Source organism: Triticum aestivum, chromosome 6D (genome assembly GCF_018294505.1).
Source record: "Triticum aestivum cultivar Chinese Spring chromosome 6D, IWGSC CS RefSeq v2.1, whole genome shotgun sequence".
Taxonomy (NCBI): Eukaryota; Viridiplantae; Streptophyta; class Magnoliopsida; order Poales; family Poaceae; genus Triticum; species Triticum aestivum.
In genome coordinates, this window is record NC_057811.1 from 244,675,153 (window position 1) to 244,683,950 (window position 8,798).

Sequence of the window (8,798 nt, forward strand, 5' to 3'; positions counted from 1 at the left end):
GGGCTGACGACGGCCACGTGGCAGACGCGGGTTGGCCGCGGGGGCGGCGGCGACTTCGTCCAGCGGCGCTGGACACGTCCACCCGCGGAGAGGCGATTTAGGGTGTCGGGAGACTGCGATTTCGTTTTCGGGATGCCCACATATAAATAGGTAGAGGGAGCTAGGAGGCTCCAAATGAGGTGCGGTTTTCGCCCACACGATCGTGATCGAACGACCTAGAGCATGGAAGAGAGTTTGGTGGGTTTTGGGCTGGTTTTGGAGGGGTTTTTTGCTGGACACTCAAATGGACTTTGCGGATGCCCAGTTAACCGTTGGAGTACCAAACGACCTCCGAATGGAACGAAACTTGACCGGTAGTCTCCGGGTGGTATATTAAGACCACTTGACAAGCCTCGGTCCATTCCGAGAAATTTTGACACACGCACATGAAAGAAAACTAGAGGGGTGCACCGGATGAGATAGGAGCGCCGGATTGGAAAACGGACAACGGGGAAAATGCTCGGATGCATGAGACGAACACGTATGCGAATGCAATGCACATGATGACATGATATGAAAATGCATGACATGAAAAAATACACAATGAAAGACAAAACCCGACAACGGAGGGAAAAACATATCACATAGCCAAAAATGGCAAGAGTCGGAGTTACAAATATGGCAAGTTACGTGCGGGGTGTTACAGTATGCCTCCATAAGTGGACTTTGGTAATCCTTGTTGACTTGTCTCACCACAAGTTGTGAATCTCCTCGAATGATCAGCTTTTTGATTCCCAATTTAGTGGCAATCCTGAGCCTGGCAAGAAGCTCTTGATACTCTATTGTATTGTTGGTTGCCTCCTCCCGGGGAAAATGCATCTGGACGACGTACTTCAGGTGCTCTCCGGTGGGAGCAATGAGAAGCATGCCAGCCCTGCACCTTGTAGGGAGAAGGCACCATCGAAATACATGATCCATTCTTGGGGGGCTTCCTTGCCGGGAATGACCGTTTCTAGCACTTCTTCGTCAGGGGTTGGCGCCCATTCTACAATAAACTCTGACAATGCCCTGCTCTGTATTGTTGATGTGCTTTCAAGCTTCGGGCCAAAGCTAGATAACTCCAATGCCCACTCCACTATTCTTCCAGTAGCCTCAGGGTTTCAGAGTATCATTTGCAAGGGAAAGCGGGTGACAACCGTGATCTCATGGGCTTGGAAGTATTGGCGTTGTTTCCTTGAGGCCATGATGAGGCCAAAAATCAACCTCTACATGCTAGAGTACCTAGATCTAGCCCCCTGCAGTAGGGAGCTGACGAAGTACACTGGGCGCTGCACCACTTTCTTCCTTGCCGCGTCCTTGGGGTGGTCTCCGCTGTGGTGCTCTTCTTTGTCCTGATCCATATCCGGCCTTGCCGGGCTATTCTCACTCTCTGTCTCTTCTACACCCCGCTACGCCACTAAGGCTGCACTAACCACTTGATTAGTTGCTGCTATGTATAGCAGCAATGGCTCATGTGGCTTGGGAGCAACCAAAGTGGGCACAGAGGACAAGTAGGCCTTCAAATCTTGCAATGTTGCATCTGCTTCCGGAGTCCACTTCATGGGCCCTGCCTTCTTCAAGGTCTTAAAGAACGGCAAGGCACACTCAGTAGACTTGGAGATGAATCTGCTAAGCGCGGCAACGCACCCCGTCAAACGCCTCACATCTTTAACTGTCTTGGGTTCCTAAATCTACTCGATAGCCTTGATCTTATCGGGGTTGGCCTCTATCCCGCGATGATATACAAAGAAACCCAGCAGCTTGCCGGAGGGAATGCCAAACACGCACTGCTCCGGGTCCAATTTCAAGTTGATCTTGCGTAGATTAGCAAACGTATCTTCCAAATCCTGGATGAGGGTTGACCTATCTTGGTCTTGACGACAATATCATCCATATAGGCTTCAATGTCCTTGTGCAACTGTGATTCAAAACCTATCTGGACTGCTCTTGCAAAAGTGGACCCGGCACTCTTCAACCCGAAAGGCATGCGCACGAAGCACTATGTGCCTCATGGGGTGATGAATGAGGTCTTCTCTTCCTCTTCCTTGGACATAAAAATCTGATGATATCCGGAGTATGCATCCAGAAAAGAGAGCTACTCACATCCTGAAGTGGAATCAACAATCTAGTCGATGCGCGGGAAGGGGAACGGGTCCCTCGGATAGCCCTTGTTAAGATCTATGAAATCTATGCAAAGCCTCCTTTTCCATTAGCCTTGCGTACGACCACTGGGTTTGCTAACCACGTTGGATGCAGTACTCCTCTGACCAGGCCAGCTGCCTCAAGTTTCTTGATTTCTTATGTAATGAATTGTTGCCGCTCCAAAGCTTGCTTTCGAACCTTCTATTTGACAGGTCGGGCATGCGGCCAGACAGCAAGGTGGTGCTCGATTACCTCCCTAGGAACACCGGGGATATCAGATGGTTGCCAAGCAAACACATCGATATTCGCCAGTAGGAAGGCAACGAGTGTGCTTTCCTATTTGTCATCAAGGGTGGCACTGATAGTAAAGGTACCATCAGCGCCAGCCAGCCCTGTCAGGACCTCTTTTACAGGAGGTGTAGCGGCCTTGGATCTCTTGCTGTTGGAACTCTCCGACAAGTCATCAACAGGCGCAGCATACTCTGAAGAGGTACGCTTCCCGGATTCCTTGTGACATTGAGGTTGCAAATCGTTGGTGAAACCAACAACGGCAAACATCCCACCACAGTGGTGCGGTCAGGATGGTCCTCCTCGTCAAATATGATGGGCATACGTGACCACTTGAGCGGCTTCCTAGATTATGCCGCTGGCTCCACAACATTGACCTCATGGGCCCACCGTTTTAGGTGGCGGTGAGAAGAGTGCAGAGATGCACCCCCGTCAATGCATAGGGCGTCAGTGGCCTTCTAGAATTCCTGCTAGCTGGTTTCCTCTTCATCCCGTCCATCACTGCCATCATCGCAATCTTCCTTCTCTCTGCCCCTGGCGGGTTTTCCTTGGTTCGGAAGAGCCTTGCTGGGGCATTTTACTTCACCGCCTCGGCCCTTCCTGCCAGTGCCATTCTGACCCTTTTCCTTATCACGCTTCTCATATTCAGCCCTCTGCTTCTTGACGAGCTGCTCAACCTGATGACATTACTAGAGATCATGGCCCTTGGTCTGATGAATCTTGCAATACGGTCCATCACCTTTCCGAGGCTTCTCGGCAGCCGCAGCCTCCTGGCAGTCAGTGCATGCGGCAGCTTCCTTGCCGGGGGCTTCAGACTTACCCTTCTTGCCGGTACCAGGCTTGCCTGATCCCTCAACGGTCAGTACTGCTTTATCTTTGCGCTTCTTGTTGCGCTTCTTGTTCTTCTTCTTCTGACTGGTGGCCTCGTCGTAATCTTCTGAATCGACGTCGATGCCATCCTCTTCCCTAGGGAGTTTCCTCCCCTCCTCCACCTGAGCACACTTGTCCACCAAGGTGTAAAGTTCCTTCACAGTCTTGGCAACCGAACGTTGCGTACGTTGGACTGAAACACAGCTATCATAGCTGCCGGGTGGATATCTGGAATATTCCTGTGGACTCGGCTAAACCTCTGCATGTACTTTCAAAGAGTCTCTCCTTCCTTCTGCGGGAGAAGCTGTAAATCACTAGGCCGCCCTGGTTCTTGGTGGCCGCCTGTTAAGGCGCCAACGAACTCATGGCATAGGTCAGCCCAGGTCGAGATGGAGTTCTCGGGCAGATGCATCAGCCAAGACCTCACGTTTGGCTTGAGTGCCAATGGGAAGTAGTTCGCGAAAACCTTCTCATCTCTTCCCCCAGCAGCTTGAACAGCGATGGTGTAGATGCTCAAGAACTCTATCGGGTTCAATCTCCCATCATAATTCTCTAGAATCTCTGGCTTGAACATGCGAGCGGACGGCCAACGGATTGGCCGCAGCTCTCAGGTGAAGGCAGGATACCCAGCCTCAAAAGGTAGGTACCCGCCTCTGCCGAGCGAACGCTCGTCGACGTTGGGGCCATTGCGCCCATTGGACTGGCGGTGGTCGTCGTGGCGTCGCTCGATGGTGAGGTGCTCATCCCCCATCTGTTTGTCCTCTGGGGCTCACCGTCGGCCTTAGCGTGCTCGAGGGTTGGACGAAGCCATCGAGACGTCATCAAGCTCTTGGTTGCGTGGCCCTCATGTTGGTTGCCGTGGCGGGGATTGCACCCTGGGGGTGGCCCCTTCCGCACGGCCAGCAGCGTGGGCTGTTGTCATCATTTGGGGAGGCTGTGGCGGGCCAGCTCGTTGTGAGCCCCCAGCCTCGGCAAAGCCAATCAGACTCTGAATGGTGAATCTCCACTCATCCACCTGATCAGCCGCCGAGGGAAATCTCAGCAGCAGCTAGGCCCGTGCCATGGCCTCCAAAGTGGTGCTTGGCATTAGTGGTGATGATGTAAGCCGCAGCGTCACCCGGCTCCTGACGGCGCCAGGGGTAGCTGCGTCAGGCTCCCGTCATTGGGAACCAGTTGTTGGGACTGCGTGGTGACGAGGTGATGGTGTGCAGGGGCCAACGACTCCATTCAGAGCATTGGCTGGGCCAGTTTGCTCTGGGGCGGTGCATGTCCCGCGACCGCGCCCACGGCGGGGGCGGCCGCACGATTATGATTTGCCTCTGGACGAACGTCACCGCCGTGGCTGTGCCCCTCGCCCAGACCAGGAGGAACAGATGGAATAATATATCTACCCGTACCTCGCAGAGCATTGTCGCCGGGATGCTCTAGGTGTGGTCCTTCTCCGGTCGCTCCCGCTCCTACTTCAGCCGCAGGGGAGGTGGTGACAATGCTGCCTGCGCCGACCACGTCCCCCGCTGCGCCCACATCCTCATGCGCCTCCGCATTCCCTGCGGCGTCGGCTGTCGCGGGCGGCGGGGCCTTCGAAGTTGACAGGTGGGCTGCGGCATTGGGCTTCTTCTTGGGTGCCATAGTCGACTGAGTCGTTGGTGATGAAAATGACGGTGAAGATGACACTCTGCTTACGCTCTCGAGTTCGCGCAAGTGATCCCCCTACCTAGCGTGCCAAAGATATCGTGGGAAACCACAGCCACCTATGGGGCCATGAGCCCCTTTTGGTTCGGCGAGGGGATGGGCATGTTGCACAAAGAGCAGAGAAGCACAACACGGCACGACAGAGATCAGGCGGGCAGTTTTACCCATGTTCGGGCCATCATGAGGCGTAAAACCCAACTCCTCCTTTGGTGGATTGATAGTCAAAAAATGGGGAGAAACACGGCGCTCTTCCCCAGCATGGCTGCCTCAGGGCGAGAGTGGCTACGCGCGTATGAGTTTGAGGGGGTCTGAATCCTCTCTACGGTTGCCATGGGCCTCCTTTTATAGATTAAGGGGTCACCACAGTGGCAAATCAGTCTTTACATACTGATTAGATAGAAAACAGTGCTATCATACCTAATTCTGCAGGCTGACAGAGCGCATTAAATGTGTCACTCAGTGTCACATCACAGCTCGCCCGGCAAGCCCTGCTGGGCTTTTTTGCCAGCTTCGCACCTGCTTGCTTGACACGTCTCAGGACGGCTGTCGCTTGGAGGCATTTTCTATAGGAAGTGGCTGCCATGTGGCAGGGGGAGCCACTTAGTCACTTAAGAGCTTGACACCGCACTGATCAACAACGTACGTCGCTGTGAGGTGGTGTGGTTGAGTAGTTTTGCCTCCGCGAGCCCCGGCAGGCCTACCGGGGCGATCTTGGAGGTTTGCTTCCGCGGTAATCCCAACCTCGCCAGGCTCGTCTTCCCGGCAAGGGAGGTTCTTCTTGTAGTTGTATCTTGCCTTTCTGGCTACTCTTAGTCTTCTTGATCTCTACTTGGATCCTTCCAAGAACTGATCCGTCGTGCTTCAATCTGATCTTGGTGCTGTAATCGTGCTCTCGGGCCCGTGCACAGTCTGGGCAATGGACCCAAGGTTTGTTCCACCGACAAAAATGAGTGTAGCTAGTGTAGCAGACGTCCGATCTAGACTTAAGTTTACAACTCAGAACGACAAATGTTCAAGAACGAGAGTTGTAAGACTTAAAAAAAATAGCACCCGACCCAAAATGCCCGCTTGAAGACTATCAACCAATAAGATAATCCCCCTTTTGTCATTGAATGACCAAAAAGGAATGAAGAGATAGGGTCGCTAAGCGTTCCCAGAAGGTGGTGGTGAAGATGTTGGTGTAGCTAGGTCAATGATGGTGTTGGGCAGCGTAGAAGGGCTTGGCGCATCGTCGTGATGCAGTGAATCCAAAGCTGGTGAAGTGGTGTTGTCTTCCTCATTGATCACACGAGCATGGACAGTTGGTGCAGATGATGAGTAATCGGAGTCTTCTATGGATGGGGTAGCATGCCACTTGGTAGATTCTGGGGGCTTGGAGCCAAATTTGAAGGTCTCTTTGAAGCCATCGGCAACAAGATCATCTTTAGAGCACATAAGTGTGAGGCTCTTCTAAGCGCGGTGATTGGCTTGATATGCAACGATCACATTTTTGGTGGAGAGGTTCTGAATGTGATTGATGTCACCAAGAAGACTTTGCATTTAGCGATTAAACCATTCATGATGCTTATCTTTCTTTTGGTGGAGAGAAACTAAAAGTTCTCTATCTGTTAGGGTGCAAGCATGCTTCGGAGGCCTATGGGGAACTATGCTTGTGATTGCGTCAGTGTTGGCATGACATGGTTGACCAAGCTGACCAATAAGCATACCAGGAGCAATAGTTTTAGGAACATGAATGGCTTCAAGAGGACCTGAGAAGCTTTGATGTGCTGCATTATCTTCACCAATGGGCGTCTTGTCTGCTTGAGATCAACTTCAGGCAGGAAGATAACATGGTTGCGAGCTGAAGCTTGATAGGTAACAGTTGAGCGAGGCTTGATCAGCTGCATAATCCGTGGTGCATAAAATTTCAGACCAAAAAGATATATGCCAGAAGCAGCCAATTGCCTGATGAAGAAATCATGAGTATTGAATCAAATGCCATTGAGGACATTGTAGACCAATGTATTCATGGTGCCTTCAAGATTTGTTGACGATGAATGCCCTTTAATTGGCCACAGAGTATTCCGTAGTATATGATAGATGGTGTGGGGCAAGTACTCGAGGTCCTTAACCGGAAAGTGGGTAGAGTGATCAGCTTCGGTAGGAAATGGCTTCATCATTGAAAGCATCTAACTCATATTGGGTTCAGGCTTCTGGAAGATGCTTTCCACTTCTATCTCATAGGCTTGACAACTTGGCTCATAGAAGTCACCGGGGTGGGCAGGGGTGTGAGCTCGAGCAGATCTTGAGTAGTGGCTTCATCACGAGCATCACCTGTCATCCACTCAAGGTCCCAAGTCTTGGGCTCCCTGTTGTAGCCTGAAATGTGCAATGTTGCATAAAATGCGAGGATCAACTCCTCATTCCAGTGTTCCTTGTCAAAGAATGTGTTGTGCTCCCTGAAGCTGAGCACACCGAAGGAGCAATCTGTTGATGCAGTACTGTGAGGCCTAGGTAGTCGAGGCATTGGCTTATGAGTCTGGGGCCTATTGTTGATGTTGAATTCATACTGGGGTCCAGGCACTTTAGGAGGGACAAGATTTGGCCATGGAATACGCACCAGTAGGACATCTGGCCAGATTTATCTTTAGCCATGACTAGACCATTATTAGTTTCTGGTTGAGCATTGTCTTCAGCCACAATAGCTTCACTAACTTCATCAGTATGAGCTTCAGCGGTAGGAGTAGTAGAAACAGTGGCTTCAGGTTGTATAGTCTTAGTAGCCACAGGTGTAGCAGTGATTGTTGTGGTGACATCTTGAATTTCAATGTGATGCAGCCGGAAAGTCTTCAGCCTGTTTGGCTTTAGATTCTGTAGAAGTTCTTGTGGGGATGTGATGTCTACTACACAACCTTCTTCTTGTAGACGTTGTTGGGCCTCCAAGTGCAGAGGTTTGTAGGACAGTAGCAAATTTCCCTGAAGTGGATGACCTAAGGTTTATCAATCCGTGGGAGGTGTAGGATGAAGATGGTCTCTCTCAAATAACCCTGCAACCAAATAACAAAGAGTCTCTTGTGTCCCCAACACACCCAATACAACGGTAAATTGTATAGGGCACTAGTTCGGCGAAGAGATGGTGATACAAGTGCAATATGGATGGTAGATATAGGTTTTTGTAATCTGAAAATATAAAAACAGCAAGGTAACTAATGATAAAAGTGAGCACAAACGGTATTGCAATGCTAGGAAACAAGGCCTAGGGTTCATACTTTCACTAGTGCAAGTTCTCTCAACAATAATAACATAATTGGATCATATAACCATCCCTCAACATGCAACAAAGAGTCACAAGTCACTAATAGCGGAGAACAAACGAAGAGATTATTGTAGGGTACGAAACCACCTCAAAGTTATTCTTTTGGATCGATCTATTCAAGAGTTTGTACTAGAATAACACCTTAAGACAGAAATCAACCAAAACCCTAATGTCACCTAGATACTCCAATGTCACCTCAAGTGTCCGCGAGCATGATTATACGATATGCATCACACAATCTCAGATTCATCTATTCAATCCAACACAAAGTACTTCAAAGAGTGCCCCAAAGTTTCTACTGGAGAGTCAAGACGAAAACGTGTGCCAACCCCTATGCATAGGTTCATGGGCGGAACCCGCAAGTTGATCACCAAAACATACATCAAGTGGATCACGTGATATCCCATTATAAGCACGGCAAGACATACATCAAGTGTTCTCAAATCCTTAAAGACTCAATCCGATAAGATAACTTCAAAGGGAAAACTCAATC